The following is a 25,537-nucleotide window of genomic DNA, read 5'->3' as shown; positions in this document are numbered from 1 at the left end:
TCAAGCCTTATCTTATAAATTCCACAATTTTCACTTTTTTAAAACTTTTTTCTTGTTAATATCATCCAATAGAGACTTATGTATCAGATAATTAAAAAAAAAAAAAACTTTTCACGGCTTGTTCAGTTTTCTATTATAACGTTGTAGTAAATTAAACACGAACTTAAGGTTCACCCGCACTCTAAAATAACCAGACGTAACTCAGCGTAGTTACCCCCCCCTCCCAAATTTACATTAATACAAGGTTTAATTGAAAAAAATATTTTTAATCGGCTTTCTTGGAAGAAATTCCACGAATTTAAAAGTAAATATATTTAGAACATTTAAAATTTAAAAAAATATAGATAATTCCAATATTTCTTCAAAGAAAACCAATTAAAAAAATATTGGAATTCATCTATATTGTGTGCCATTCTTATCTATCACGAAATGTTTCAGATACCTTTTGAGAACCGGAGTAGGGTGGCTGCAGGCGCATGGGTACTCTATTGTTTCTTATGAAAACGTGTCCATGTGTGTATATTCTGAGGAAGGTGAATTTTTGTCTTTTGGGCCCTTGGTTCAACATGCAAGGCTCTCGATATGTACTTCTTCAAGCGAGATGTATAGATAGTTGGGTCTAGCATGCTTCTAATGGTGGTCAGTACAATCATTTGTCCTGGTAAGGTCAAAGGTGTTCCATACAGGATCTCAGCAACTGTAGGTCCAGTGTCCATTTTAATTGTAGATATGATACCGAGGAGTATGAGAGGGGGGAATTCCATCCAATTATTAGGATGGGAATGTGCCTTTAAAGAAACTTTCAGTTGGCGATGGAAGTGTTCGACCAAGCCATTTGAGGATGGGTGATAAGGCGTGGTCCGTATATGCTTGCATTCAAGCAAATGTGAAAGTTCAGTGAAAAGATAGGAATCAATCTATTTACCCCTGTCAGTGGTGATAATTTCCAGCACACCAAATTTTGATATACACTGTGAAACAAGTGTTTTGGGTGACAGTTCCGGCAGAGATATTAGTGATGGGTAAGGTTACAGGCCATCTGGAGAATCTGTCGATGCAAGTGAGCAGATACGTAAAGTTCTTGGAAAGTGGTAATGGACCCACTATGTCGATGTGAACATGTTTAAACCAAGCGTCAAGAATAGGGAACTTTGCTAAGACGCTCTTAATATGTTGAGCAACTTGGGATTTCTGGTAAGGAATACAACTCCATAACCAGTCGCATACATCGTTGTTAATAGAGATTCATATGAAACATGACGTCATCAATTTCTGTGTTGCTCAGACACGTGAGTGCGATAAATTGTGCAATTTTCAAAAAAAACTGCTCGTCTGTGTTGGGTAGGTACGTATGGACGTTCGTGTCCAGTCGAAGTGTCGCACAAAATAAAATCGTTTGAGAAAGGCAAGGAAACTTGTTAAAAGTTGAAACTGGGAGATTGTTTTAAGTTGTTTAATTCTTCATCGCTCTCCTGATCCTTAGCGATCTGATGAAGATCCATAGCGTGAATAGGTTGTATGGCATTGACGTGCATACACGATAGTGTGTCAGCAGCCATTTTTTTAGTGCCTTTGATATATTTAATGTCTGAAGTAAATTGTGAAATGTAATCCAAGTGATGAGCTTCTTTGGGCGAATGTTTGCCAGGTTTAGTGAATAAGGCATGACCTCCATAATTTTGTCAGCAAGGTCAGCCAAGCCTTCAATTAGTGTCATCTCCCAAGTGGACATGAGTATCATTTGGACTTCACACAGCAGTATATTGATGAATAGTTGCTTCAAAATGTCTGGCTGAATTGGGTTCTCGCCTAGTCATGCACCCAACTCCTCTTACGTGAGGACCTGGCGGAGGCATTTCTATTGTGAATCCAAAGTTTATTTAATCAATCCTGACTTAAAAGTGTCATATGTAAGCGAGCCAGGTGGGGCCACGATTAAGTCACGCACTTCAGCGAGTACGTGGTGTAATAGCAAAGCCACAATATGGTTGAGTTTGGTAAGCTCGCTGTAGATCCTTTGAGTATAAAATTGGGCTTCCACATGTGCAAACCAAAGTGTGGGATCATCTGCCCAAAAAGGTGGAACTTTAATTAATGCAAGTGTAGTTGAATTCTATGAAACAGTGTCATTCTCCATTGTATGCTGCATGGATGTTCTAGTCTGCCACTGTCATCAGGTAATTCCTCGATCACTGTCCATATGCTGCAGGAGTTGTGATTAATTAAATGGTGCAAGCAAGTTAAGTATTATCCAAAATAATCCTAGTCCTAAAAAAATACTAACTTTGTTATTTCTTCTCTTTTAAATTTCTTATTTGATTTTGTAATTATGTGTATTTTAATTTATATATGCATTTGTCTTTTCTCTGGTTAGATTTTTAAATCCCCCCCCCAAGCAAAACTCAAACACGTTTCTCTTCCAGCTTAAAAATTCCACACTCTGTAATAAGGCTAGAGTAAAAATAGCATTAGGCAGGAAAAATTTCCTTAAATTAGCCCAAACGTGGATTTATTTTTTCTACCGTAGAAGTTAGAAGAACTTTATTTAAGTAATATATTTAATATCTACAATTACTCTATGCTCGCTTGTATTAATAAAGAGGCCTCGTGATATCTCTACCAAACCTCTGGTTATAGCTTGTAATTAACTGTTACTATAATTGTAACTGAAATCTACAGTGATACTAGCTGCGTTACTTGGACTTTTTTCTGAATAGATACAATGTTTTGTCCCCAACCTTAATGACTGCCTAAAAATATGAATTCCGAATCACGACAAAATAATTGTTTCTCTTTACCTCCAAGACGACTGCCTATGTCTAACCTGCATGCAAAATAGGGGAAAAGAAGGGAAGATTTTATTCCTTTCTCCCATGCTAAAACAATACTGTAAACTCTAAATCCAAATGAAACTTTACTGTATTCTGTAAGTTAATAACCCGACCCTTGAAAGCTAACAATCTGCCCCCCCCCCCGCCTCTAGCTGCCACTAAAACCCTACATTATACATACGCCTTAGTAGTGGAATCCTTAGCCTCAAGCTCCTAACTCTCACATGCTAACCGCCTAACAGTCATCACTAAACATCTATACATTTCTACCTCTGACATGCTTTAGAGTTCATTCCTATCCAGTTTGGTATGTACCAGCCAAAAGTATGCACTCGGATGCAAAGCGATCTTCATTACATAACAACTGCCTCTTCCTAGATGGTTTTGCAATGAACAATACTAAACTAAATCCGATACTCCCTGTCTTGCAAAACGCTCGATGACTCTTAAATGAAAAATGAAATTATCTCCCTTCAATAGTTGAAACACTAACACAACTTCTATCTATTTGTATCTACTGAAAACTTGCCCAAATATCTAATTACTTAATTATACATACGGAATACGCCATGTCTTAAAATGTACCTCCAGTTACAGCCTGAGTGTACTGCATCTACACCTTAACCTTCGTAAATCTAAATATACAGTGACTGGGCAAAATTGTTAGCTCAATTCCTAATACCTACTCAAACTATAACGTTATCCTGAACCTAAACTAACATAAAGTTAAAAAAAAGATGAAAAACCTAAAGGTAAAAGTCTTAATCCACACTAACGCTTTTATAACGAGCCTCCCCACAAAACTGCTTACACTGCATGCCCCTAAATCACTTTGAGAAGTGTAACTATTCATTAGATATATAACCTCTACAAACTAACCCTGTAACATTAACTAACCACACGGGGTCGCAGAAATACCTGGATTAGAACCCAGGCGCTGAGCAAACCCTCTCAGAGCTGATGGACCCAGTAGATCTTCCCAGATCACCCGTCTAGAAGAACACCTCTGAAACTAAACCAAAGGGGAGGGAGGCCTCTCCAGTCTTGGATGACAACCTTCCCAGAGCTGGTAACTCAAACAAATTACCGGTCTGCAAACCTAGATTGCTTAAGGAGTAGATAGGCTCTGTCTATCGCCCGGCTTCCATACTCCTTCTTTGCCTATTAGTCAGGCGCAGAGACACTATCACAAGTGAATCGACAAAACACTTAGTGGTAGATCTTGTTTCTTGTCTAGGGCAATGAATGCCATTCCCCAACTCCCGACACATCCCACCCCTTAAAACTGGGCACTTGGGAGTGCTTGAGTACCACACATGCCTGTACAATTAGATTGGGGTGATCTTCTTCTGATGGGCTGAGGGTACCGGATTGACAATTCCTGGCTGCTGTTTCCGACTGGTAGTACAGGAGCCCTAACTCTTTGGTAGCGCTTAGAGCGGCTGCTCCATCAACAGTTGTATAATATCGCGATGTTTGTAGTGCCATGTCACGCATGGAAAGGGACCCTGCACTCATCCCCGATGGGCTTTCCTGAGGCCACAGTCCTAGTTCAAGAAAGGTCAGCTAATGGTCTACTTGTGTTGCAATGTCTGATACCCTGCATGAGCTCTTGTTCAGCTCCTCCTCACCTAACTGAAACTCTTTAAAAACATGATGACAGTACAATAAAAAAAATAAGCTTAAACCAGGCCTAGGGACAAACAAATCCAACTCGCCTCCTCCCTCGAGGCTTGCATTCACTAACATCCGTAGGCTTAGAACTAATTTAGCTGATGTTGAAGCATTTCTCCTAACAAATACCCCGGATATCTTAGCACTAAGTGAGACTAACCTACACTCCTCCATCCCCTCTAACTACTTTAACATGCCTGGCTATCTCCCACTCTGCCGTAAGGACTCTGACAGACATATGCACGGACTTGGAGTCTACATTCGTAACACCTTCCCCCTGACTAGAGAAACAAACCTAGAAATGGAGGATCAAGCCTTTATGTGCTTTAGACTAAACATACAACACAACATTAGCTACTTTTATTTTCTCTACCGCTCTCCCTCGACCCAGGACTGCACCATAATGAACAAAGTATCTGACAGCATAGACACAGCACTCTCCCTCGACACTAGCGCACAAGTACATGTATTTGGTGACTTTATGTTCACCACAAAAACTGGCTTGGATTCTCTACTCACACAGATGCAGCGGGCAGCACAACACATAGTTTTGCTATATCTCACTCCCTATCACAAATGGTTACGTTTCTAACCCATTTCCCTGACCAGCAAGAACAATAGCATCACTTCTAGATCTGTTTCTGACTACAGTTCCCGAGGATTGTATAACAAATGCTGACAGCCCACTCGGGAACGCTAACCATGCAGTGATAATGGTAGAAATCACCCTAAATTCTAGACCCAAAACTGAAGAGCCAGTGCTAAAAACAACAAGATATTATAAAAAGGCTGACTGGGAAGCCATCAGAGATCTTATCAGAGATGCCCCATGGGGAAATATTTTTTCTCTTCCTGCTGAGACCACTGAATGGTTCAAAACAGCAATTGAAGCACATCTTCCCATGTGGAAATTTTATAGCAAGCCCCACTCTCCCCAATGGTTTACTTCAACTTTCGCAACTGCCATTGCTTAAAGGCAGCATGCATACCGCAGATTTAACCAACATAAGTCCAGTTCGAACAAACAGAAGTATATAGATGCTAGAAGTAACGTTAAGAAAGAAATAGCGACAGCTAAAAGAGAATTTACTGAAACCACTAAGAAACGCATCGAAGCACAAAAATTAGGAAATCGTGATTTCTGGAAAATCTACAACAGTGTAGTAAATAATGGGCAATCAACAATTCCCCCACTAACCAACAATCACGAGGTTGTTTGCTCAGCAACCGACAAGGCTAATATGCTTGCCAGCCGGTTTGCCTCGAACTCCACACTGGACCCTTCCAACCACCCTCTGCCTGACTTTCCTTTGCGGACAGACGCCACGCTAGACGATCTAAAAATCACCCCTACTCAGGTACACGCTATCATAAAAAACCTTGACACTTCAAAAGCAGGTGGACCTGATCTCATCCCAGCTCTGCTATTAAAAAAGTGCTCAGCCGAAGTAGCTCCAGTTCTCTCCAAACTCTACAACAAATGCCTTAATGAATCATGCTTTCTGGGCTGTTGGAAAACTGCTTCTGTGGTACCAGTATTCAAGAATTCTGGCGAAAGAACTGACCCATCAAATTATCGCCCCATTAGCCTCCTCCCACTTTTCGCCAAAATATTTGAGACATGCTCTAGTCCGGTACCTTACAGATGCTAAACTTCTGACTGACAAACAATATGGATTTAGACAAGCCCGTTCCACAGCTGATATCCTCACTGTAATCTCTGAACATATATAGCATTCACTGGACAAAGCGGGGGAGGGCAGAGCGGTAGCTCTAGATATATCTAAGGCCTTTGACAGGGTATGGCATGAAGGTCTCCTCAGGAAAATTAAATCATACGGTATCACTGGTAGAATACTTAACATAATTAAATCCTTCTTAGATAAGAGAAAAATCCAGGTTGTCCTCGACGGTCATACATCTAAACTGTGTGATATAAATGCGGGAGTGCCTCAGGGGTCTATCCTTGGACCTTTATTGTTTCTAATATTTATTAATGACCTCCCCGACAAAACTGCCTCTGAGATGGGTATATATGCTCTATAACAGGCATGACAGGAAAACAAATGAACACATAACTAAAGAAATGGCAAAAACACTAGAGGATGACCTCCAATCTGTAGTGGAATGGGGACATAAATGGATGGTCACATTCAATGCTGCCAAGACTAAACTGGTTTCCTTTAATAATTACAAGAAACCTTCTCTGCCACCAATAGCAATGGCCAGTGACTCCCTGTCTGAGAGTACATCTTTCAAACTGCTTGGCCTAACGTTCACAGGAAACATGAGTTGGAACAATTATATTGAAAACATTGCCAGGGCTGCTGCAAAAAAGGTAGGCTCTCTCTACCATGCTAGAAAACTACTGACACCTGAAAGTATCCTGTACCTCTATAAGGCCACCATTCGCCCATGTATGGAGTATTGTTGTCACATTTGGGCTGGTGCATCTGCTGCTAGTCTCTCGCTCCTAGACAAGGTTCAAAAGAGAGTCGCCATCAGCCTCTGTCCCATCGCCGAAACGTTGCATCCCTCTGCCTTTTCTACAAGTATTTTAATGGTGAATGCTCTGACGAACTGCAGATACTTGTGCTCCCACGACATAGACACCCTCGACAAACCCGACAGGCAGCTAAATCCCACCCCCACACAGTAGAGATCCCTAGATGTAAAAGATCTTTTTACTCCAGTAGTTTCTTCCCCAGAGCCGCTAGACTCTGGAATTCCATTCCAGATCCCTGCTTCCCTAACTGTACTGATATGCAGAAGTTCAAGTGTAACGTGAACCGACATCTTGCTGCCCAAATCCCAACATAGTGCCCCAGTAGTTGCTGCCCCTGATAGTAGCCCCCTACACCAAAGTGGCAATGTGCCTTGTTTGGGGTGAAAATGTAATTAAAAAAAAATTAAAAAAGAAAAAAAAATTAATAAAATGTTCACTGTCGCGATATCATTAGCAGTCTTATTTGTAAGGGGCAGTTCATATTCAGTTTGAGTGATCATCAGATTCCGAATACACGGTGGTCATGAATTGCGGGAATGTGATTCAGTAGGGTAATCAATTTATATTCTGGATTTATCAATTTTTAGGACTGTGATTGTGTGGGTTGTAACTTTATTGAAGTCAAAAGTAGGAGTATATCCGCAGGATCATCAAGTGACAAAAAAATTGGGTTGGTGTAAAAATAAAGGTTGTGTAGCAGAAAATCAGTATCAATGAATGGCGGACATTTTATAAAAATATTAAATGAAATTTATTTAGAAACTTGATTTAAAACCAAAAAAAAAAAAAAAAAAAGTAATAAAAGTTCAAAGTATCAATGAAGGTCAAGGCAGAAAAAGTTGTTTTGTTTGTAAGAAAATGAGCAGTTATGTTTATTTCAACTGTTGCTGTGTGATATAGTAATGTGTAAGTTCTGCTAGAGCAGTGTGGGTAGGTGTGTTTGCCATTTGGTTAGTCTGTATATGAGTGTGAGTGTTTCTTTTGTCATCTGCCAAGCTTAGATTTCGGTCTGCCTGAAAGCACAGTAGGATATGGGGTGTCTTTTGATGAAAACTGAATTTATTCAAATGAAAAAATCCATGTTGCAAAACTAGATAAAATTTGTGAATTGAAAAAAATTGTATTTTACAAAAACAGGATGAAAATCAGGCCTTCATGTGCTTTAGATTAATCTTGCAACACTTATAGTTCCTCTGCCATTCTTCGTTAAACCAGAATTGTACTCTGATCAACCATGTCTTTGACAGTATAGATCCAGCACTCTTTTTAGATGCTAGCACTCAAGTGCATGTATTTGGTGATTTTAATGCCTACCACAGTAATTGGCTCAGTTTTTCAAGTTATACAGATACAGTTGGTAGCAGCACACATAGTTTCTCGATATCTCATTCCTTTACAAAGATTGTCACAATCTACCTCCCTGATTGTGAGGATCAGTGATACTCACTTCTTGATCTACAGTACATGAAGATTGTGTGACAAATGCTCATGATCCATTCGGAAACAACAATCTCCTTGTGATGTTGGTCAACATCATCCTTAACTCTTGACTCCAAGCTGTAAAGCTGTTGCTCAAAATGACAAGATGCTTCAAAAGGCTGATTGAGAAGTCATCAGAGATCACATCAGATATGCCTCATGATGTATGTTTTCTCTCCCTGCTAATTACTGCGCAAACGAGGCAATTGAATGGTAAAAAGCAGGCAATGAAGCACCTGTTCCCATATGGAAGTTCTATAGCAAGCCCCATTCTCCCAAATGGATCACTTCAATCTGTGCAAAAGCAGTATGCATCCTTCTGATTCATCCGCGATAAATAAAGTGCACACAGGCAAAAATTCAAAGAAGTTAGAAATCACTGTAACTAACAATTTCTGGAAAATTTATAATAGTGTGTGAATAATGGGCGATTAATAATTTCCTCACTAAGTAACAACCATGAGGTCGCTTGCATAATAACTGAGAAGACTGAACTGCAGTTTACCTCCAACTCCACCTTAGACCTCACAAATCACTCCTTTTCAAATTTCCCTTTGTGAGCAGAAGCCACACTTGATGATCTTAAAATCACCCCATCATCATGAATAATAAAGGTCTTAAGATCAACCCTTGCAGTACACCTGCATTAATATCATGTTACTTGGACATATGGGCATCAAGACCAACTTGAATTTTTCATTAAAAAAACTCCGAAGCGTGTGGGCCTCTCATTTCTGTTATGCTAATAAAGAAATGCTTTGCTCACGTAACACTTGTTCTCTCCAAACTCTAAAACAAATGCCTAGCCAAGTTTTGATTCCCTGATAGCTGGAAAATAATGTCATAATAAGCCAGTATTCAAGAATTCTGGTTAAATAACTAACCTACTCAATTACCATCCCGTCAGTTTCTTCTCCATCTTTGCTAAGATCTTTGAGTCATTAATCAATCAAGTGCTAGTCCACCACCTTGTAAATGCTGAACTTTTTACTGACTGACAGTATGGATTTAGGCATCTGTTCTATCAGATATTTTAATGGTCATTTCTGAATGCATCTGTTGGAGAAGGCAGAGAAGCTAGGTTGCATGAAGGTTATCTCATGAAAATGAAGTCATGTGGTATTACTGGATATAATCAGACAAGAGAAAAATCCAAGTTGGTCTTGATGCCCATATGTCCAAGTAACATGATATTAATGCAAGTGTACTGCAAGGGTTGATCTTAAGACCTTTATTCATGATATTTATAAATGACACACACTTCCCTGATAAAATTGTGTCTGAGATTAATATATTTGTGGATTTCACCATGCTTCAAAACAGACATGAGGGAAAACCGAATGTACACATGTCCGAGGCAATAGCTGAAACCTTAGAAAATGACTTCCTGTTTATAGTGAAATAAGGAATGAGGCCATAAATGGATGGCAACATTTAATGTTGCCAAGTCTAAGCTTCTTTCTTTTAACAATTATAAGAAACGTTCTCAACCACTGATTGCTATGACTAATAAGACAACCTGAGAGCTCATTGTTCAAACTCCTTGGCTTAACATTCACAGGAACATCAATTGGAACAAATACATTGAAGACATTGCCAAGACTGCTGCAAAGAAGGTAGTCTCCCTTTACTGTGCTAGAAAATTGCTCACATTTGACAGTATTTTGTATCTCTACAAAACCGTCATTCACACATGAATCAATTATTGTTGGCATATTTGAGTTGGTGTATCTACTACTAGTCCTTCCCTCTTAGACAGAGTTCAAAATAGAGTCTCTAATCTAATGATAACTAGGTAGAAATCCTAATTCGCAATTCTATTTTGAGTGTCGCTTGCAATGACCCGTGGTGTAGTGGATAGAGTACTTGGTAAAATTCAGTTGTGAAAGTTACACTTCTGGAAGTTTAAGGTTGAATCCTTGGTGGGGGCGACACTCAAAATACAATTGTGAATTACTTAGGACTTCTACCTAGTCATGGCTGATGGATTGAGAGCATGCTACCCCCTTGGATTAACTAAAAGGGTTCTATGTAGATTCTCAAGTTTGACAGAAAGATTGCTGAGTTTAACAAGATATACCTGAAGAAAATCAGAGGTTACATCGAGCGAAACATTGTGAAAATAACACTCAAGATGAGAACAGTAATCCGAATAATCTAAATAATACAAACTTATTATTATTGCGATAATTTTTTATGCCAATATGATATCATCAGATAATTAAAAGGAAATATTACATCTGACACAAATACTATTTTTTTTATTTTTTATTATTTTTTTAACAGTTCATCGAAAATTGAGATTTGTTCAATGATATCACTCTTCTTGCACATAGCCGGTGTTCACCTGTCCCCAGTTGATAATGTTATAAAAAAAGACTATACACCCCCCCTTCTCTTTATGTCATAATAAATGTATGTATTAGTCAAGCAGACACCCATAACCGTTGAGCAAAACCAAGTCGAAATAGACAACCCACCCCAACCTCTTTTCATTCCACCCACGCAAAGGAAGTCACCGAGGCAAGATCCCATTGCCTTGCGAGGAGATGGCAAATGTGAACGGATGTGAGCCAGACAGAAACTCCAACCCACACCCATCTCAGAAGGAAACACGTGGACAGAAGACTTGAGCGGGAAATTCAGTTGGGTTGTGCAAGCAACTAGGACACTTCATGAAATCATTGCTCCTGAGAAAAATGGAGTTGAACACCAGCGTAGAAAGTCACAGAGGTGAATAAAATACAGCCCACTCAAACCGGATCGCCAAGGACCGAAAAGGGAAATCAACTCAAAGTTTAGATTTGCCTTGGCCGAATATTATTCTTGGAGATGAATATCCCTCCAATGGGAGACTATATACCAAAAATCACGCGTCAGGGATAATGTGGAAAAAAAAACCGGTGACGAAGGAAAGAAAGGACATTTACGTTAACAACGCATGCTCGACGGGAATAGATAATGACTAATAGGGCTAAGTATCTTCCAATTTTCATTCTCCCCAATCTGCTCAACCCAATTCCATGTCCTTATGCTCAAATGTTATTCTTGCTATACATAAATTGACTTTTTGCCATGTGCAAAGAAAGAAGAAAACATATTACTGTCTGATTCCGAACAATAAATGTGACTCGATTTTCGTTCAAAAAAAGGGAGAAAGAGACAATATGCCTCCATGAATAAACCTTATTATCGCTTGCCCCACCTCCTCATCTCAACCCATAATGTTGTCTGCACCCGCCTTTGCATTATTGTTGTTTTATCTTTTTTTTTGCATTCACCTGCATTACTCTCATGTAAATAAATGAATGTATTTCTAGTACGTTCATACCTGATTGTGTCATTGTCATTCTTATTGCCTTATTCTAATTATTAACCGTGAATGTTATTAAGGTGTTTCATGACGATAATGCTGGTTTGAATCTCGGCACGTGGCATTTGGTTGTGATATCATTACAACCGGCACACTGTATATCTTCTTTTATCTTACAATGTGCGTTTGGGAAGAGAATTTCCCTTTGAAATTCCTAACCCTGGGCTACCGGCACATGGGATTTCCATCCGGGATCCCAATATACGTCAAACCCGTGAGCTAGTCCCAAAAACCGTTAAAATAAGCACTTTAGATTGCAGCTATTTCTAAGACTAAATTTTTGAAATCACTTAATGGATCCTTTTCATGATGAATAACGATTAAAAATATTCTGCATGGTAACAATAAGTTCTGAATATGATTTTATGTAAAAATGATTGGTAGAATAAACACAGATTCTGAATGAACAGTATATAAACGAAATAGTGCACTATGGCAAGAAGTGTAATAGTAGTTGATAACCAAGCATTGTAATTGACAAGAGTTCATGCATTTGGCTGTGTCTCCACGGTTGACTATTTTTCAGTTGTTGCTTAAATAGTCAGTTCTAACTTTTTCTGATTGGTTGAAGTCTGAGGTCGGAAACCAATCAGAATTACGTATTAATGGAAATTATTTTGCTGTTGCTACTGCGGCTAGAATAGTGGTCCATCAGATAACATTGGCATTTTCTCTTAAAAATGTGTTAAGGTGTAGTTTATATTCTTAATATAAAATTAAAATATTTGACTTTATGTTCTATCAAGATTAGCAGTGTGTGTATAGAAATTTTCTTTTTAAATATGGAGTTCACTGTGCGGTACTTGTCAGAAAGTAAAAGACAGTTCAAAAGCTGTGAGTAGCACAAAAAAATTCTTTTATTACTAGTTTATCTATGACAAACTTTAAAAACAAGCAATGCATAAAATACTTGCATAAATATATTGTTCCCATGCAATAAAGTGCACAAGTTATTTATCTAAAAAGATCATTTGAAGACTTAGATTTTTTATGATGTCTGGAATGTGTCAAGGAAAACATGGAAGGAATTGATCAAAATGGATTTGAGGAAAAGCGTGATAAAAACCTGGCCAGAGATAGGTGATTGGAAGTCAATTTCTTAGTCATCCAATGCATACCAACATGTAAAATAGATGTTAAATAAAATATGATGTGAATGGAGACCACACTCTCTGACCAGAAAACAGTCTGCCTTAAATATCTGCAGTATTTTGTTTGAGTATCAAAATAAATAATATTGTAAACCAAATCAATCCTGAAATAGATTGTTCACTGTGTGTGGATGATTTTCAAATGTATGTGATACGGCAAGTGCGACTGTGTTTAAATAAAATCAGCCAATGAACTGAAGAAAAAAGTTTCAAATTTTCCAAAACCAAGACACAGTGTATCCATTTCTGCAACCTTAACAAAATATGTAATAATCTGTGTTTAGAAATGAAATGCCAATAACAGTTGAGCATTGTCTTTGAGAAGAAGTTGTCTTTCATTCTTCATGTAAGAAGATATTTGGGGTGAAAATGTCGTAAAAAATCGATTTGCTGGTAATTAGTGAGCTGATAAAAAAAAAAAATCATTAATCAAAATGTGCAAAATATTGTGAGATCGAAACTTGACTGGTAATTTTAATTATGATGCCACAAGACCTTAAAAACTTAGAAAATATCTGCCATCAAGGACTGCGACTCACACTGGGGACCTTCTGCATATTGTGATGTATGTGACTGCTTCAACATTGAAAAACAAAAACTAATACTCCAATATTTTCCCATTAAATCCTGTCTATAATAATTCTATATACAGTACAACCCAACCCCTTTTTTTTTTAAGGTAAACGCCATGAAATCATCTAGTCTCTGAAAATCAGCAAAATAAAGATGAACATACAGCAATTAATAATCTGCCAAACTTCAACCTGATGATTTAAATAATCAGATTGTATACTTCATATCGAAAAATTCTCAAAGAACAAAACAAACACATTTACAATTAAGGATCAATTTAAAACTATAACAGACCAATATTCCGATTACAAGTACATATGCAGAAATAGATCTAAAGATGAAGACACAGTAGGTGATGCTGTTAGAGCCACGAATTGCATCAATTTACACCACTGAGATAACAACCATTGGTTTGGCATTAAATATAATCAAGAACAGAACGCCAAATAATTTCATGGTTTTTATAGACTTCAGATATTCTCTTCAGACACTGAAAAATAAAAATATGAACAATCGACTAATTATTCAGCTTTTCAACAAAAACAACTTCTGCAACACAAAAACAATGATCTTCTCTTGAATGCCGAATCATTTTTGCATTTATGAAAACAAAAAAGTGAATAAAGTTGGAAAATAATTGCCACACTGTAAATGTCATAAAAATCTAAAACCAACAATTTAAACATTTATAGCAAATAAAAAGCAAAATCTTTGGAAATATTTGCATGGACACTAAAATGATAAAAAACAATCAAAGAGAGTTATACTCTCAATACACATGAAAAAATTGAAATCACTTAAATATCTCAATAATGGCATACATAGAACTTGATGATCTAAGACATAGTGTTTTAAATTTTTTAAATCTGACAAAAATTTAGTCAATTATGACGATTTTATGCTTTGTACATTTAGATATTTTTCCTCTTTAAGAGGGAAAATATTTTGTCATAGTTTTTACCCTACTTTTTCAGTAAAAGTATTATATTTCATTCAATAATTTAGCCTAATAGCCAATACATATGACAATTGCAACATCTTTAGAAGAAGGAAGCCCTACTTTTGTCTCTAAATATTTAGTCCTAACACCTACCAGTTATCACCGGAACCAATTCTACATTTTGCACAGGCATAGTAATTACACCTATCATAATTAGCTCATAGACATAACATAATCTTTCCAATTTCCAATTCATAAATAATAATGGCTCTCTTATCGTCCATTCTGATTGGCTGAGCACTGAAAATTCTCATATTCTGGAATTCGATTCTTATAAATAAACTAGTTACTAAAATTAAAACATAGCCTCACTAAGTAACATGTTTTTTCGCATGGTGTTAAGTTCATTACATGCTTAGATTATTACAGTCGTGTTTGTGTGTGTGCATACAATACAAATCACTCTCATACTTGGTTTAACCAAACTGAGCCACAGTAACATGTGGCTTAATACAACTATTTAAATATAAAATACTAGCAAGCCACCTGGCATTGTCCGGTCGTAAAATATGTTTAAATATAATATTTTGATTAATGCAGATTTTGTATTTATTATCATATTATATTGGACCCAATATAAAATAATGATTTAACAAATTAAAAAAAAATTACTTGTGTGTCACCACCGAGAATCGAAACCAAAACGTTTAGCTTATGATTTAATTTTTCCTTTGACGTTAATGCCTGAGCTATGAAGACATGTTAGCTGCAAAGCTTAAAATTAAAACATGAACCAATAGCTATTACATTACGCATGCATATTCATAATGCTGTTGTTCGACCTTCACCTAGCAAATTCCATTTTTCTAATTTTCACACTTTTGCACTGATTTTCCCTGGCTAAAACCCAAATATAAAGTTTCGCATTGGTTCGAATACCCTATATATTAAGTTTCACGTCTGTAGACCAAAAACTGAAATATACTAAAGAAATGCATACATAAATATATATAGAGAAAGATGTTTGCGTTTACTATAACCTTTTTACACAGATATTACACAAGTATACATCATGCAGAATATTTGCATGAATATAATTACATATAATAGTTAACTGAAGATGATCATCCCATAAGAAAACTAAAAAAACTAATAGGGAATTGATTAAAGTGAATTTTTGAAAGAATATGCAAATTAGCTAGATTTTTTTATAGATGAATGCAATTCCACGAAGCATATTTTCTTTAAAATAGAATTATTTAAAATAGAAAAAAAGGGTTTTAATATGTGCTATTTTTTAATATCGTTATTACAGTCTGTGTGTGTGTGTGTGTGTGTGTGTGTAATACAAATCACTTTAATACTTGGTTTAAGCAAACTGAGCCACAGCTATGCGTGGCTGAGTACAGCTATTTAAATATAAAATATTGATGGTAGAACAGTAGTCATTAAAAAAATGGAGCTGAAATAAAAATTGGCTAAAATTATTTTTATTTTTTATTAAATAAATCGTAGGTGTTAATAATAAAAATGGTGCTTATGCACTTATGTTACCATACTATTTTTAAAAATCGTATTTACTAGTTATTACAGGTGTGTGTGTGTGTGTGTGCGCGCGCGTGTGCGGGCGCAATACAAATCATTCTAATACTTGCTTTAACAAAACTGAGCCAGAGCAATGTGTGGCCGGGTACAGCTAGTTAAAAATAACAACTCAATTTTGAATTGTAATGTATTTTATAAACAAGAAATAGAATCTAATAATAGAAATGTTTTAAAATGAACACATTATGAAATTTCCTAAACTTTTTTCATAAATTATGGATTCTGCACAATTCTATTTCGATTGCAAGATTTCTAAAAAGATGTATAACTTTCATAATTATTGATCGATTTTGAAGATGTTATTGAATGTCAAATTAATCTTACATATGCAAACATAGGTAAATGAGTGTTGAGAAAGGACTAATTTTAATCTTTCATGTACTTTACTAAGATTAATCTTTTGTTTTTACATTTTCATTTTTTTAGTTGCTCAATTCAATAAGTTCACTCAGTAAAATGAATATAGGAATACACAATTTGAATCTACATAGTATCTGTCCTTCAGATGCTGCACTTCCATTTCTTGTTCTCTTTCGGTGGAGGATCAGTCCTTCACGACTGAGACAATTTTTTATTTTTGTACCTTTTCTCCACATTAAAAAACGACCCTGGTGTCTAACTCTGTCTCATGGGGAGGCATAGTAAATAGGTACATCATTTATAACTACATAACACTTCATAGTTTTTTAGAGTTATTCCACAACGTTTTTTTTTTTTTATATATTATAGATTAACACTTTTTGCTAAATCTCCACCTCTGCCATTTCAATATCAGATTTTACTCTTTTAGGCGATTATGTGTGAACACCCTGTAAAACTTTGTGGGAAAGGGGGGGGGGAAGCAATAATTATTTTAGAATTTAGAGTGGTAGAACAATTTTGCATATAAATTTAGCATCAAATAACTTTTTAGGGTAGTTAACCAGTTTTTGTTTTCTATGCAAGATAAATCATGCTTGTGTTTTTTTTACGAGGGAGCCTCCACTTATCAGGGCCTGAAGGTCACTGAAGGATGAGGGTTAATGGATGTAAGGTGGTGTAGTAATTGTTAATGGTATATATTGGATATGCGACATAATCGCATTGACACACTGTTTCTAGTCAGATCACCTAAGTTAAGCAATGTTAAGCCTGATTAGTATCACATGGGTGACCATTTGGAAATTCTAGGCGCTGTATGTGCTCTCAGTTAATCTCGGCATTTGTTTCCAGTTGTCCTGTACATACACTTCACTTGCCACTGGTATTTAACAATGTCGATTCAGGAAAGGTGTAGTTGGAGATTGCATACCTCCTGCCACAAAAATTTCACGCGCAGGCACCCCTTCATGGGTATCCATAGTCTGCCAAAGACTGAAGGAGTTTGTTTTATATTGGGTATAATTTGGATTATTTAAGTGGACAGCTGAACAAGAACTTGTTTATATTGGATTGAAGGTCACCATATTATAATCAGCCAGAACGCAGGCAAGTGGAACAGTGTTCCACAGGTGGGGAGTTCTAAGAAAGAACCTTTGTTCATGAAATCTGCATTTAGATTCAGGTACAGATAGAAAGTGGGGAAAATTGTTGATAGTGGCTGCAGCTAGTTAAGTGTTTGTTTGGTGAAAGTTTGGCAAGGAGGAACCATAGATTGGAGCTCAGATGAGAGTGTTTTTTTTTCTTTTCCTTTAGATGATTACGTGTGGTTTTAAGAGGTTTTTTATTGGGGGGGGTATTTTTTTTTGGATAAAAGGTGACTTGCCATTTGGATTTAGGGTGAATAGTACAATTATAGGAGTGTTTTGGGGTGGGGGGAGGGCTTGTTACTCAAATGTAGAGTTAGTGGTAGGTAAGTAATTATAATTTTGATTTTACTAACTTTTCAGTCTTAAAAAATATTAAAACTATAGGGAGAGAAGTGGGCTAATTACCCTAAAAGGCCAGAATGGGCCAGAAATGGAGAATCATTTTACATTAAATGTATATGCGAAACTGATTCACCCACTGTAAATCAATTCATTTTTTGTTTTGTCATGTTTTTAGGGTGTTCACATGTAATAACCTTTGTTTGTTTTTTTTTAATTGACAGCTAAAAAGAAATTTCTTACTACGATTAAAGTTTGAAAGTCGAGTAAACATAAAACAGTATTTCTCAAAAGAGCCACTATTTTACAAAAGAATCACAAAGGCATCAAATTTTTAATAGTAGTCAATTTATTTGAAGAAGAATACTGGAATGCCAGAAAAAAAAATTGTTTTTTGTTTTCTTTCCAAATAAATATTTGATTATGGTTCTCCTTGCCAAAAAACGAAATAGATATTAAATATTGTGTATAACATCTTTATATTAAAATTCTATTGCTCTTTCTCTCCATCTCTCTATCTTTTTATCTTTCAGTCTCCCCATTTTTTAGTCCTTCTCCCCAACTCTATCTTTCTCCTCTGTCCAACCCATTTGTCTTTTTGTTTTAATGTGTTGAAAACATGTAAATAATGTAAGTTAGCTTTTAAATGTAATCTTACATTGATTACTCCTGGATAATACTGAGTAGAACAAAAACAATGACATGATGGTCAGGTGTTTTTTGGGGGGGGTTGTACCCTACTCCAACCATGATTATGAGCTTCATCTCTCCTGATTTCCAAATTTTATGGCAGAATTCCTGATAGAGAAGTTTTAAAAAGTACCCCCGCCCCACTCATTTGTCACAAAAGTTATGAAAATTACCTATTAGCGGTGTAAACATTTTTATTAGTTTACTTGCTTAAAACTCTTAAAATATAACATGGATTATTATTTATTAATCTATATGAAAGTATATTTATTTATGAACAAAATGATGGTATTTCAAGGACTTAAATTGCTTGAGTTTTTAAAATATGAATACTTTAGTAAAACCTACTAAAATATGTGCTGATCTAAAATATTTTTATGGTCTATGGGCATTGCTAAGTTATGCAAGAGTATAAAGGGAGGGGGAGGAGGAGGTAAATCTGGCTCGGCTCCCTATAGGCCACACATACCTAAGGTATTTATTTCTTATGCTACATTTTGTATTGATTGTCATGTCCCATTTTCAGTGGAAACTATATAGTGCTTGTCCAATTTTACTCCAATATTAAAAAATTACACAAAATTAAAAATTATAATTACACAAAACCTTTATTATGTACATACCTGTTAGATTAAAACAACAAAAAAAAAAAAAGCCTGTACATCAAAATTTATCAAATTTATCCAGAATTTTTTTTTTCTTTTTTCATAAAATCAAATCAAATTTGATATCTAAACGATTTCTAGCCGGTATGACTGTGCTGAATTATGTCCCTTTGTTGTTGATTTTAAATCAGAGGATGGCAGAGAAGATATTTCGTTTTTAAAATATGTTTTTTCTTGTTAAAAAAAAAATACTTGATGAATTTGTGTAATTTTGATGTACTGTCTTTTTTCAATCTAACATGTAAGTACATCATCAATTTTTAGGCTATTTTGTTTATCTTCTTTGAACGATCAGTTTCTAATATTGGAGTAAAACTGGATACATGCCAAATATATTAATGAAATATATTTAATTTACCCAAAATGAAGAAAAAGAAAAAGAAATTCACGAACCGGATTTTCGACCCTGATGAGGCTATGTATTAGAGAAATATAGGACTTACAAAAAAAAAAAAAACAAAAAAAAAGCAATAAACAGTGATTTTATCACTGTATTCGACACTTCAAAGTTTTCACAAAATTTCTCAATTAAATATATTTAAATTATGAAATAAGTTCTAAACATTACCAATTGGGTGACCAAAAAGATCTTTTTGAGCAGATCAGTCCAAACAACATTTGGGGACTCTTGAAAGAAGTAAGATTGTATGAAAAACTAAATATTCCACCTGTTTTTTATGAACGATTACTTCATCTTAGCATGTTGGATTGAATATTCCTTCTATTATGCATCCAGTAAGTTTAATTGGATTTCCACCTGCAGACCATGTCACTGGCTACCATATATCCTTCTTAAGTGTACCTTGCCTGGTGATGTATCTATTTACTATGCCTCCCCACGGGACAGAGTTAGACACCAGGGTCGTTTTTTAACGTGGAGAAAAGGTACAAAAATAAAAATTGTCTCAGTCGTGAAGGATTTCTCCTCCACCGAAAGAGAACAAGAAATGGAAGTGCAGCATCTGAAGAACAGATGGTATTTATTTGTTCCCCCACCAAGCAAATTAGACACAAGGCCGATTTTTAATGTGAGGACTGAAGGGGAAATGGGGACCAACTCCCCGGGGAGTAGGGGAGCTGGATAGTGACAATTGGTATGAAGGGTTACCCCTACATTGACCAAGGTCTTATATGTGGGGTCGCCCCCACATATGGTCTTTGCTTGCAGTATCTGTCGGAACAGATGGTATTTATTTGCTTCCCCACTGAGCAAATTAGGCACAAGGCCGTTTTTAATGTGGAGAGAGAGGGAGGGGGGGAGGGAAAAGGGGACCAGCTCCCGAGAGGTGGGAAATGGGAGCTGAATAGTAACTGTTGGTATGAAGGGTTGCCCCTACATTGACCAAGGTCTGATATGTGGGGTTACCCCCACATATGGTCTTTGCTTGCAGTATCTGTCGGAACAGATGGTATTTATTTGCTCCCCCACCGAGCAAATTAGGCACAAGGCCGATTTTTAATGTGAGGAGTGAAGGGAGGGGGAAGGGAAAGGGGGGATCAGCTCCCGAGAGGTGGGAAATGGGAGCTGATTAAAGGTCAGGCATGTGGGGTTGCCCCACATCTGGTCTTTGCTAGTCATAGCTAGTCCTAGCTTGCAGTATCTGCCGGAACAGATACTACACTTTGATCCCGGCACGAAGGCCAAAAATAGTGCCTGGTGATGTATTTATGATTCCAAAGATGTAAAATATTTTAAATATTAATTGAACAACCACTTCACCGTTGGTTACATAATGTATGTTCCTATAACTTTTCATTAATGTTTATTTTTCTAAATGGTTATAAGAAAAAGTGCCCCACATGACCACCTGTATGTATGTATCATGCCCTGTAAACTGTTTCCAACTTAACTGATTATTTAAAAAAAAAAAATACACTCTATATATCACTCGACTTTGCTTGACTAAATCACAGCTTCATACCTCTTAGCCCCTTTATCATTTTTCAAACTATGTGTGTATGTGTGATCCCATATTAAATTAAAATGACTTTGTGTAACTGTTTAGTGCATGGCGTTCTTTATTAAGGGTCTGGCCATAGTGCACATCACATTAATAGCTGGAGGGGGCCATTAAATGACTCAGTTTGTGTTTGCACTTGTTCACTTATGTAGTCACTTAAAAATAATATTGCTTTTACACTTTTACCTTAGTTAATTGAAGGAGACGATTTATTACATTGAATTGGTTTAATTGTAAAAGCAAATTTTTAAAATCTCAGCTAAAACAAATGTATCTCATGTTCGACAACATGCACTTTTAAAAGTGTTTTTTTTCTAAATTTTCTTTGTGTAATTTGACTTATTTGGAATATATAAAAGTCAAATTGTGTGTGTGTGTGTGTACATTTCCCTACCAAACTACTCTGTCAATTTTCAGTCTACAGACTCGAGATTTGACATAAGGGGTATTGAGATTTGGGAAAATCTTTTTAATTGGTTTTTGGCCAGAAATTTGGCTGTTAAGAGGTCAAAGTTCAACATGAAATTTTAGATGTAGGTTACTTGAATAAGGATCAAACTTTTTAATTTGATTTGAGCCCAAAACAATACATGTTAAGGGATCAAAATTGGGGTCAAAGTTAAAAAAAATTGACCTCTGCGGTCTCTACCAAATTACTCAGCTAATTTTTGGTCTAAACATTTGAAATTTTACATAAAGTGTATTCAGACATGGGGTAAGCTTTTTAATCGATTTTTGGCCGAAAATTTGGCTGGCAAGGGGTCAAAGTTTAAAAGATTTGAACTTTGCGGTCTCTAGCAAACTATTCAGCCAATTTGGGGTTTAAACATTTGAAATTTTACATAAAGGGTATTCAGACATGCAGCAAGCTTTTTAATCAGTTTTGGGGCAAAAATTTGGCTGCCAAGAGGTCAAAGTTGAAAGAATTGACCTTTGCAGACTCTACCAAACTCCTCCGCCAATTTAGATGTAAGTTTTGAAATTTTAAATGTAAGTTTTGAAATTTTAGATGTAAGTTACCTGGAATTTACCTAGAAGTTACCTGAAATTTTAGATGTAAGTTTTGAAATTTTAGATGTAAGTTACCTGGACATGAGTCAAACTTTTTAATATATATATATATATATATATATATATATACATATGCACATAAAATTATGAACAGTACATAGGGCCCGAGCAGAGCCTAGCTGAAGTAGTTAAAATTAGCTGGTAGAAATGTGTATGTGTACATATTAGTTGTAAAGCGGATATTAAACTAATGATGATGAGATATTACCTAGCATAATTAAATATTTGCTGTTGTTGTTGGTTAATGTGGGTAAGTATCTTGTTTTATATAGATGATTGTGCTGTTTACTGAGATGATAAAATATTGTATAAATAATTGTTGTTGTTCTCCTTGCTGATGCAATTCAGTAGCTGATTGACTAACTAAGAGGTGGATATCATGATATATTGTTACGTACTGGGTATATACAGACACCAATGCAAGCCTTTAAATCTAATATATAAAAGGCTATATGTCTATCTGTCTGTCTATTTCCATATTTTCAAACTCTATCTCTTCTGAAACTAAAAATCGCAGAGCAGCGTTAGGGGCCTCAAATGATTGGATTTTTTATGGGTCGTTCTTTTATGAGTCTTTAGCCAGTTAAAATAGTTTTTAAGGGGTCAAAAATGGATCAAAATGGAAAAAATCGTAATACATTTTATACATTCATCTTAGTTTATTTTTAATTTTTAATCAGCTCATATGTGTGTCACATTGGTACATCACAAGCTTTAAATGCTACAGTTTCGGTTTCGATTCTAACTGGTGGCACCCAAATGCTTTTTTTTTTTTTTTGTTACTTTTGAAATCATGACTCTATAATAATATATACGAAATCTGGACAAATTAAAATATCATATTTAAGTGTATTTTACGCCCGGGCAAAGCCAGGTGCCCCCTCCCCGTTAGTATATATATAAAGTACATACTTCATTATCATTGCAGGAGTAAATAACTGTTCATTGTAACATTCTGCATATCAATTCGTGATGTGTGTATGCACGAGTGCATAGGCATGTGTTTAACACATACAATAAATATATGAGCACATGACAGTTCTTTAAAATGAGCTGATAAGAACGTATGTATAATTAAAAGCACAACAGTTTAACAACAAACATTCAAGGTACGATTCTTTAAACAACAACAAAGTCATACCTATTTTACAACTGCAAATGTTGCTTTATTTCAAATTCATTGACACCGTGGTGATTAGAGTTGCAATACCAAGTTCTCTTCTTGATCGTATAACACCTTAAAGACATAACACCCTTTTTGACTCCTCAGATATAAAAGAGCCAATACCATTGATTACATTATTGGATTGTCCGCACGTCTCCGCTTCCCAACTCTCTGACTATTACAATTCCTGTTAGCTATATAATGATCTGTTTCTTTATCCTGTAAATTGATCTCCCCCGAAAACACAACTGTGTCATCTTTGATGTTGGAAATGAAGAAGCCAAGTTTTGATATTGTCTCTTGTTTTAAATTCCATTCTTACTCAGCCTGATTACTATTTGTTTACAAATTCCATTCTTGTCACATATTTGATATGTATCTATTTGGTTTACCAATGCAAACTGCATATTTGTCTAGTTAACCTACTCAATTCTTCATTATCATTAAGCCCCAATTTATTGCATTCCTCTCTTTCATAGAAGAAAACAATCCTAAGACTTTTTCAAACTCCACCAGGCAAAGAAAAGGTCTGGGCCCATCCACTATTTTTTTTTTTAAATTTGCTTCGTCATTGATCAATCTCTATTTTATTCAGGCCTGAATTCCTCTATGGCCTCATCCTGAGGTATGAGTCAACTACTTCATGATCAATGTTGGCTGTTCCATCAGCCACCCCTTTTCCATTGTCAACCAGAGACACCTGTTTAACCTCAGCACACATTTCGACGAAATATCATCTCTGGTTCCACTAACCCTTTCTCCCCAGGGTCATTGATAAAACTCCAGCACATTCATGCATATTTCTAGCTCATCGATCCCACAAACAAAATATGTAGGGGTTTTCAAGTTATCAGCCCTCAATTACACAAGGTACCTCTCCTAATATACTGATTGGGTCAGACTCTCAGCACAGATCCTTGGACAAACGTCCTTAGCTATAACTCTCCTTAGCTATAACCCTTAATTTTGGAGAATAGATAAACCTCCAACTTTAGCATTGCATTTTTGCATTCGTACAACAGCATCCTTACATCTAAACCCTTAACTACAGTATTCCACATCAAAGGTGACCAATCATTTTTAATATCCCCACCAGAATGCTTCAAAATACAAAACTAGGATCATCCCACATACATATGTGGGATTTAATATGGTATTTTGTCATCCATACTGCTATGGTAAAGTTACCTCCAACATGTGGACAATTAACCATATAATTCTCATTTCGGACCAAAATTTTCCTTCTTGACCCGTTATGTAACTGCAGTATTCTATTTATCCCATTTTCTCTTTTTCTTTCACTGATTTACAACATAATGACCTTTCTGCCCTTATAAATATCATCTGCCTTTTTATATGTGGGGAAAATTTCTCTTGGATTCCCCTAGGTCAATAACTGTAACTATTCTAGGCTCATACTGACTGCACAAAAAACTGCCATGCTCTTTCTGCGCCGGTTACTACTAGAGACACTAAACAATTTTTAATATAAACCCATCCTAAGACAAAATACAAACTGTAAACTCCAGCATTGCAACTCCCCCTGTCAAGGCAGGAAGGGGTGTTCGAATAGCTCCTTCCCAGATGTGGACATGGTACTCCAGTTAAGATATGGTCCTAGTTCTAGGAGGTTGATCCTCCCAAGCTTTGTTGTTTCACTCCGTAAGAAATAGTTAGTTTATTGCTAATTGCCTGAGGTGCCTCTAGCCGGGAATGCCAATGGGGCTGCCCAGAATTTCTTGTTTTTAGGTCGGAATCATCTTCTTCTAGAGTGTTGGCTTTTCAAATCCGACTTTCCCGATTCACTGTGGAATATCCAGAGAACTAGATTTCTCCCAGATTAAAAATTGACCTTGTGTCTAACAATGCGAACAGAATCATTACAGTAACATGTTGGCAAACAGATTGACTGTTACTACTTACTACTGGTGTTCTCTCAAGCTACCTCCTCCGCATTTCTGTCTTCTTTGTACTAGTACTTAGTATACTTTTAGTGGAATTCGTCT

The 25,537-nt window shown here is 36.1% G+C and overlaps 1 long non-coding RNA gene across 1 annotated transcript in view; it reads left to right on the top strand.

The window, feature by feature from the left end:
- The window catches only part of LOC145257471 (uncharacterized), a 134,389-nt gene that overhangs the window by 983 nt on the left and 107,869 nt on the right, over nucleotides 1-25,537 (top strand). The window lies entirely within an intron of this gene.

Source organism: Euprymna scolopes, chromosome 3 (genome assembly GCF_053919585.1).
Source record: "Euprymna scolopes isolate OS-2025 chromosome 3, ASM5391958v1, whole genome shotgun sequence".
NCBI classification, from domain to species: domain Eukaryota; kingdom Metazoa; phylum Mollusca; class Cephalopoda; order Sepiida; family Sepiolidae; genus Euprymna; species Euprymna scolopes.
The sequence above is the reverse complement of the archived record's forward strand: the minus strand, read 5'-3'. Positions and strand labels throughout refer to the sequence as shown.